This window comes from Procambarus clarkii, chromosome 22 (assembly GCF_040958095.1).
Source record: "Procambarus clarkii isolate CNS0578487 chromosome 22, FALCON_Pclarkii_2.0, whole genome shotgun sequence".
Lineage (NCBI taxonomy): Eukaryota > Metazoa > Arthropoda > Malacostraca > Decapoda > Cambaridae > Procambarus > Procambarus clarkii.
The window spans coordinates 15,182,586-15,191,728 of NC_091171.1; the positions used below are offsets into that span (position 1 = coordinate 15,182,586).

The 9,143-nt window shown below is 35.7% G+C and overlaps 1 protein-coding gene across 12 annotated transcripts in view; it reads left to right on the forward strand.

The window, feature by feature from the left end:
* Window positions 1-6,267: 6,267 nt before the first annotated feature.
* Window positions 6,268-9,143, forward strand: part of Tao (Serine/threonine-protein kinase Tao) — a 185,353-nt gene continuing 182,477 nt past the window's right edge. For 4 of the 12 annotated variants that reach the window (XM_045741332.2, XM_045741355.2, XM_045741346.2 and 1 more), the window contains exon 1: window positions 6,268-6,328. The gene's annotated coding sequence lies outside the window, so the exon portion shown is untranslated. Of the gene's footprint in view, window positions 6,573-9,143 lie in introns of all 12 variants that reach the window. The other 8 variants (XM_069329487.1, XM_069329480.1, XM_069329484.1 and 5 more) reach the window with 4 other exon arrangements.

Consider the following 9,143-nt stretch of genomic DNA (forward strand, 5'->3'; position numbering starts at 1 on the left):
CCAGCTGGCGACCTTGTTGAGAAGAAGATAGAGAAGACAGGCGGGAAAGGAGTTCCTGCAACCTTTTTGTCTGGCAGGCAAGACTCAGGGAGGTTATGGTTATAAGGTAAGCCTGAGTCTTCCTTCACTCCTCCACGGGTCTAGGCCGGAACTGTTAACAGTAGTTTCCCCGTGTTTGACTGAAGGGCTTCCAGGGTGAATCAGTGGCACCCCTTTTTTTGTGGTGGAAGCAAAGACCTGCGGAGGTGGGCATTGTTGGTCCTCTCCTGTGTGACCAAGGAGACTCCGGTGAATCCCGGGAGTCGGAGGGACTGAGTATTCGGCCTTTTGAGCCCCTAGCAGCTGAGTGCTAGCAGAGCCCCGGCCCACCCCCCGTGACAGGTATAACTGTAAAGTATGTATTAATAATGTAGAGGATAGCATATTTTTATTTATATATATACAAGAAGGTACATTGGGATTGTGAGGATACATAGCATAGTAATTACATTCTTGTAAAGCCACTAGTGCACTCAGCGTTTCGGGCAGGTCCTTAATCTAAGAAAATTTTATGTAGGTAAATACTTGCAAAATTTATAAAAATGATAACAGTTACATAGCAGGAAAAAAAATTGTAGGTATATTAAAGCACATAGGTAGCTCAGATTGATTGTAATGACAGCTTGAATGGTAGTTTAACAAAAATTAGTAGGCACAATACAGCATATGGCTAGCACATAAAAGAAGACAACAATGAACACAATGATAAAGTTGTTTGGATTAAGTACATAAAGATTGGGAGATTGGGTAGCACTAGATACAGAGCAAATTTAAAGCTCAGTGTAGGAAACTACGAAGTTGAAATTAGGTACTTTTTGGTTTTGTTTTTAAATGAGGCAAAAGTTTGACAGCTTTTCAATTCACTAGGGAGTGAGTTCCATAAACTAGGTCCCTTAATTTGCACAGAGTGTTTACACAGATTAAGTTTGACCCTGGCCCGGATATCAAAGAGATATTTATTTCAGGTCATTAACGTCATTTGAGGGTTGGGTAGATTACATTGAGGTAATTAGGTAGGACTTAGTTTTCGTCTTAAACTGGTTGAGAGAGGTACAGTCTTTGACATGATTGGGAAGGTCATTCCACATTCTGGGTCCCTTGATTTGTAGAGCATTTCTAGTTTGATTAAGTCGTACTCTTGGAATATCAAAAAGGTATTTGTTTCTGGTGTGGTGCCCATGGGTTCTGTTACAACTTTCTAGGAAAATTTTAAGGTCATGATTGACATTACAGTTATATAAAATACACATAAGAGGATCAATGTGCAGTGACATAATATCTAACATATTCAGAGATTTGAGTAAGGGTACTGAGTGATGTCTGGGGCCAGAGTTAGATATTGTTCTATTAGCAGCTTTGTGTTGAGTAATTAGAGGACGTAAATAATTTTGGGTAGCAGAACCCCAAACACAAATACCATAGGTAAGATAAGGATAAATGAGAGAGTAATAGAGCGTCACCAGGGCAGGGCGGGGTACATAATATCTGATCTTAGAAAGAATGCCAACAGTTTTTGAAACTTTTTTTGATATATTTAGAATGTGTCCCTGGAAATTCAGCTTGTGGTCGATGAGAACGCCAAGGAATTTGCCATCTAATTTGTTACAAATTTGGGTATTGTTTATTTTGAGATTTATTTGATTGGAGGATTTATTGCCAAACAGAATATAGAACGTTTTGTCAATGTTAAGGGTGAGTTTGTTGGCAGTTAGCCAAAGATGGACTTTCTCTAGCTCAGTATTTACTATGGCATTTAGAGCAAGGGGGTCAGGACTGGAGTAAATGAAGGTTGTGTCGTCAGCAAATAGAATTGGTTTGAGGTGTTGGGAGGCATTTGGAAGGTCATTAATGTAGATGAGAAAGAGGAGAGGGCCAAGTATGCTGCCCTGAGGAACACGAATGTTGATGGGTAGGGTGGGAGAAATTGTATTATTCACAGAAACATACTGGAGCCTGTCAGTAATATAAGATTTGAGGTATTGCAGGGAGTGTCCTCTGACTCCATAATGATGTAATTTAAGAAGAAGGTTTTGGTGGTTGACAGTGTCAAAAACCTTACGCAGGTCCACAAATAATCCAACAGGGAACTCATTTTTATCAAGAGCTGCGTGAATCAAGTTAATCATACTAATAAGTGCATCGTTAGTGCTTTTTTAAGTCTGAAGCCATATTGACAAGAGCTAAGTATATTGTGTTTGGCTAGAAAAAAGTGTTAGAAAATTAAGTGTTAAGAGTGCTAGAAAATTAAGTGTATATAGATTCTCTCCACTGTCCACTGCTCATTACAGTTAGCTGTGAACTGTCAGGGTTTTGTAATTATAGCCTATCTTTTTATTTCACTATTCGTGCAACCTATTATTATTATTATTATGTATAGTTTCATATGATCTTCTTGGATATATATATATATATATATATATATATATATATATATATATATATATATATATATATATATATATATATATATATATATATATATATATGTCGTACCTAGTAGCCAGAACTCACTTCTCAGCCTACTATTCAAGGCCCGATTTGCCTAATAAGCCAAGTTTTCCTGAATTAATATATTTACTATAATTTTTTTCTTATGAAATGATAAAGCAACCCTTTTCTCTATGTATGAGGTCAATTTTTTTTTATTGGAGTTAAAATTAACGTAGATATATGACCGAACCTAACCAACCCTACCTAACCTAACCTAACCTATATTTATAGGTAAGGTTAGGTTAGGTTGCCAAAAAAAGCTAGGTTAGGTTAGGTTAGGTAGGTTAGGTAGACGAAAAAACATTAATTCATGAAAACTTGGCTTATTAGGCAAATCGGGCCTTGAATAGTAGGCTGAGAAGTGCGTTCTGGCTATTAGGTACGACATATATATATATATATATATATATATATGTCGTACCTAATAGCCAGAACGCACTTCTCGGCCTACTATTCAAGGCCCGATTTGCCTAATAAGCCAAGTTTTCATGAAGTAATGTTTTTTCGTCTACCTAACCTACCTAACCTAACCTAACTTAGCTTTTTTTAGCTACCTAACCTAACCTTACCTATAAATATAGGTTAGGTTAGGTTAGGTAGGGTTGGTTAGGTTCGGTCATATATCTACGTTAATTTTAACTCCAATAAAAAAAAATTAACCTCATACATAGAGAAAAGGGTTGCTTTATCATTTCATAAGAAAAAAATTATAGTAAATATATTAATTCAGGAAAACTTGGCTTATTAGGCAAATCGGGCCTTGAATAGTAGGCTGAGAAGTGAGTTCTGGCTACTAGGTACGACATATATATATATATATATATATATATATATATATATATATATATATATATATATATATATGTCGTACCTAGTAGCCAGAACTCACTTTTTGGCCTACTATTCAAGGCCCGATTTGCCTAATAAGCCAAGTTTTCCTGAATTAATATATTTTTTCTAATTTTTTTCTTATGAAATTATAAAGCTACCCATTTCATTATGTATGAGGTCATTTTTTTTTTTATTGGAGTTAAAATTAACGTAGATATATGACCGAACCTAACCAACCCTACCTAACCTAACCTAACCTATCTTTATAGGTTAGGTTTGGTTAGGTAGCCGAAAAAGTTAGGTTAGGTTAGGTTAGGTAGGTTAGGTAGTCGAAAAACAATTAATTCATGAAAACTTGGCTTATTAGGCAAATCGGGCCTTGCATAGTAGGCTGAGAAGTGCGTTCTGGCTATTAGGTACGACATATATATATATATATATATATATATATATATATATATATATATATATATATATATATATATATATATATATGTCGTACCTAGTAGCCAGAACTCACTTTTCAGCCTACTATTCAAGGCCCGATTTGCCTAATAAGCCAAGTTTTCCTGAATTAATATATTTACTATAATTTTTTTCTTAAGAAATGATAAAGCAACCCTTTTCTCTATGTATGAGGTCAATTTTTTTTTATTGGAGTTAAAATTAACGTAGATATATGACCGAACCTAACCAACCCTACCTAACCTAACCTAACCTATATTTATAGGTAAGGTTAGGTTAGGTAGCCAAAAAAAGCTAGGTTAGGTTAGGTTAGGTAGGTTAGGTAGACGAAAAAACATTAATTCATGAAAACTTGGCTTATTAGGCAAATCGGGCCTTGAATAGTAGGCTGAGAAGTGCGTTCTGGCTATTAGGTACGACATATATATATATATATATATATATATATATATATATATATATATATATATATGTCGTACCTAATAGCCAGAACGCACTTCTCAGCCTACTATTCAAGGCCCGATTTGCCTAATAAGCCAAGTTTTCATGAATTAATGTTTTTTCGTCTACCTAACCTACCTAACCTAACCTAACCTAGCTTTTTTTGGCTACCTAACCTAACCTTACCTATAAATATAGGTTAGGTTAGGTTAGGTAGGGTTGGTTAGGTTCGGTCATATATCTACGTTAATTTTAACTCCAATAAAAAAAAATTGACCTCATACATAGAGAAAAGGGTTGCTTTATCATTTCATAAGAAAAAAATTATAGTAAATATATTAATTCAGGAAAACTTGGCTTATTAGGCAAATCGGGCCTTGAATAGTAGGCTGAGAAGTGAGTTCTGGCTACTAGGTACGACATATATATATATATATGTCGTACCTAGTAGCCACAACACACTTCTGCGCCTACTATGCAAGGCCCAATTTGCCTAATAAGCCAAGTTTTCATGAATTAATTGTTTTTCGACAACCTAACCTACCTAACCTAACCTAACCTAACTTTTTCGGCTACCTAACCTAACATAACGTATAAAGATAGGTTAGGTTAGGTTAGGTAGGGTTGGCTAGGTTCAGTCATATATCTACGTTAATTTTAACACCAATAAAAAAAAATTGACCTCATACATAATGAAATGGGTAGCTTTATCATTTCATAAGAAAAAAATTAGAGAAAATATATTAATTCAGGAAAACTTGGCTTATTAGGCAAATCGGGCCTTGCATATTAGGCCGAGAAGTGCGTTCTGGCTACTAGGTACGACATATATATATATATATATATATATATATATATATATATATATATATATATGTCGTACCTAGTAGCCAGAACTCACTTTTTGGCCTACTATTCAAGGCCCGATTTGCCTAATAAGCCAAGTTTTCATGAATTAATGCTTTTTCGACTACCTAACCTACCTAACCTAACCTAACCTAACTTTTCCGGCTACCTAACCTAACCTAACCTATAAAGATAGGTTAGGTTAGGTTAGGTAGGGTTGGTTAGGTTCGGTCATATATCTGCGTTAATTTTAACTCCAATAAAAAAAAATTGACCTCATACATAATGAAATGGGTAGCTTTATCATTTCGTATGAAAAAAATTAGAAAAAATATATTAATTCAGGAAAACTTGGCTTATTAGGCAAATCGGGCCTTGAATAGTAGGCCAAAAAGTGAGTTCTGGCTACTAGGTACGACATATATATATATATATATATATATATATATATATATATATATGTCGTACCTAGTAGCCAGAACTCACTTCTCAGCCTACTATTCAAGGCCCGATTTGCCTAATAAGCCAAGTTTTTCTGAATTAATATATTTACTATAATTTTTTTCTTATGAAATGATAAAGCAACCCTTTTCTCTATGTATGAGGTCAATTTTTTTTTATTGGAGTTAAAATTAACGTAGATATATGACCGAACCTAACCAACCCTACCTAACCTAACCTAACCTATATTTATAGGTAAGGTTAGGTTAGGTAGCCAAAAAAAGCTAGGTTAGGTTAGGTTAGGTTAGGTAGGTTAGGTAGACGAAAAAACATTAATTCATGAAAACTTGGCTTATTAGGCAAATCGGGCCTTGAATAGTAGGCTGAGAAGTGCGTTCTGGCTATTAGGTACGACATATATATATATATATATATATATATATATATATATATATATATATATATATATATATATATATATATATATATATATATATATATATATATATAATATGGTCTATTGCTCGTACAAATATCATCATTTTTGTAGCGATTGAAAATATTTTGATTTCTCGTTACGATGAAAATGTAAAGCTGAAATAAATTTCAATGAGATTAAAGCGATAGAGAGAAATTATTAGCATATATGATGGGAAACTTAAGGAATTACTGGTTGTGTTAATAGCCATGTTCCTTCTACCGTAGTGTTTCATGAAGTGACTCAGCTGCGCATGCGCTAAATAGACGCCATTTTCGTTCTGATCTGTGAGAGAGAGTGAGTAAAACAATTAGCATTTGTGCTTAATTTGGACTTATTATCTATCGGAATGGATTTTTCGTCAGATATGAGACCATTAAATAGTTGAACTCTTGGAAAATACCTCGGGCCGCGATAACAGAAGAACGACAAGTATAGAAATATTGACGTGAGGTTATGTTTTGGCTTAGTGGGGAGGTCTTGGGAGGGGGTGGTCCGTCAATTTTAGCCGTATAACTCCTGCAGGGGGTCGAGAAATGCGGTAAGAAGGAAAATAATTATTTCGTTGTCAGGTATTGACTGAGCTTTCACCTCATTACTGCATATAATTATCTTTAGCCACTCAGGAAGGTTTGTGTGATAAGGTGGCGTACAAATGGAAGCCCTCGAAACGATTTCCTGTTTAGTGTACCATTTTGGTGTTTCTTTTGAGATTAAACCCTTCTGTGTTAATCAGGCAAGAGCTATAGTGGTGCGTGTTTAAACAGAAACGTGAGCGCAGTGGCAAGTCTAGAGTGGAAGATGGATTGTTGAGTTAATCAGGACAGGTGCTGTCATTAACCAGTGTCCCGAGTGCCTCTGACTGTCACTGACTGATTATGTGCACTAACTGCAGTTTTATGGTGATAATTGTAGAGTATGTGGACGAGAAGAAGTGGTGATGATAGTGGGGGTAAAGGTAGAGGCACGAGGAGAGTGGTGAGAGGTGTGGAGGGAGAGTGTCTGGGGAGGTGGTGGCTGGCCAGTCAGCTGTTGGGCTGGTGCTCGCCGCCGCCGCCGCCTCCAGTAATCTCACTTCTCTTAATACAACTTTCTGGTTATATTGAATTTTGTAACTAGCTCATCAAGATTGTAACTTGCTTAGCTAAATGAATTGTGAGGTTCAGTCCCTGAGCCCATTATGTGTGTGTGTAACCCTTTCCACTACTGCCCACAAGATGGGTATGGGGTGCATAATAAATGAACTAAACTAAAACTAACTGGTAATTTGCTAAGTAATCTTTGGTGTAGGACTTTGTCATAGGGCTGTAACTCTTGGGCGAGCTTCCTTACATATTCTGGAGAGATTGTATGTGGTTTATTAATGATGAGTGTGTGTGTGTTTGCTTGTGCTATTCATCTATTATTGACCTAGCTTATGAAGTGTAAAGTGCTATTACTTAAGATGTTGTTTTGTTCATCCACTTATTTAAGTGAACTTCTAGTCAGATAGTATTGCTTTACTCCTTAATATTTAGTTGAGACTTTGTGTGTAATGTCTTGAAGTTGTTTTACGCTGATGTTGACGCAGTTATCCGAGGGCTGGATGAACATAAATATTTATTTGAAAAAGAGCACATAGGAAACTATTGCAAATTTGTTGTGTAAATTCAAATCGAGGAACATTTTATAAACAGAATCAGGACATAAAGCCTTCTAGTGCTTTATGTCCTGGGTGCCTGTCCCCCTGATAAAACAAAATGAATTAAGATCATGTCATCAGCAAGTGCATTAGTGTTAGCTTGGACTATTGGGTGATATTCTGCAGGTCATTGATATACAGTATTCAAGAGAAGAGGGCGAAGTATACTGCCTTGTGGAACATCAATATAAATTTGTGATTTAGAAGTCATCATTCACAGTTACATTTTGGTAATGTAAGCCATCTTTTGCCAACATAAAATTAGATATAATAATAATAATAATAATAATAATAATAATAATAATAATAATAATTCCCATTGTTGGAGATAGGAAGCCTGAGCTAAAGTTTGTATCAAGGTTCCACCTGGGTTCAATTACAGATTTTTCTAAGGAAGCAACCCACAACACTTTCCTAACCCATGGTTGCCTATTAACTGTTCAGTGAACAGGGGCATCAGGTCAAAGGAAATATGCCAACCATTTCTGTCCGGCCTGGGAATCAAACCCAGGATGATCGATTGTGTGCCGCGAATGTAGACAGGGTGCCTGTTAGGATTATATAGGTCCTTCTTGCCAAAGCCTAGGATTTGTACAGTCACTTAATTAGATACTAGCCTGTCCCAAGCACTGTCATTATATGACATTAAGCCTTTTAATGATCAGTGAATTTTTCCATTGGTTAGTCTACTCATTTTTGTTAAAAGCCATGGGTTTCATCCCCATGCTGTGTTATTTCACCACATAAAATCTTGTTTTTCATTTTGAGACGTTAAAATTGCTTTGGTTAATTAGCCGTTCCTGCTCTGCTAAATTATCCTAACCTTGCCTGATACTGTTGAATTCATGATCTCAAAAATTTGATTTATTTTATGTTTGGCAGGTTAGGCTGATTGAAATTTCTATTGATCTTCATTGGAATTAGTTGTTACCCTGTTTTATCTCCATTTTCAGGGACTTTTGGGCACATTAATGCAAGTATTTGCTAAGCTTAGGTAAGGTCCTATGTTAAAACACAATCTGGCAATTTATAATGGTCATATTCTCAAAAGTACAATTGGGTTCATTCTTCACTCTCAGTAGGAAATCCCGGGTTAGAATCCCAGGTGGGGATTTCTGTCCCCAGGTGGAGACAGAAATCGTTTTGGACATTTCCTATCACCTAATGCCTCTGTTCATCTAGCAATAAATAGGTACCCGGAAGTTGGTCAACTTGTTGTGGGGGGGTTGCATCCTGGGGAGGATTAGTAGTCATAGATTTGTTTGATAGCTCATGTTTACTGTGGTTTGACATTGAGCTCACTATACATGTTTATTGTTACCTGGATAGTATATGTTATCTGTAATAGTTTGGCAGGAAGGGATTTGTTTGTGATGTATCTTATATTAATCAGATGTACTATACTTAACCTTACCTATTACATTTTCCCTT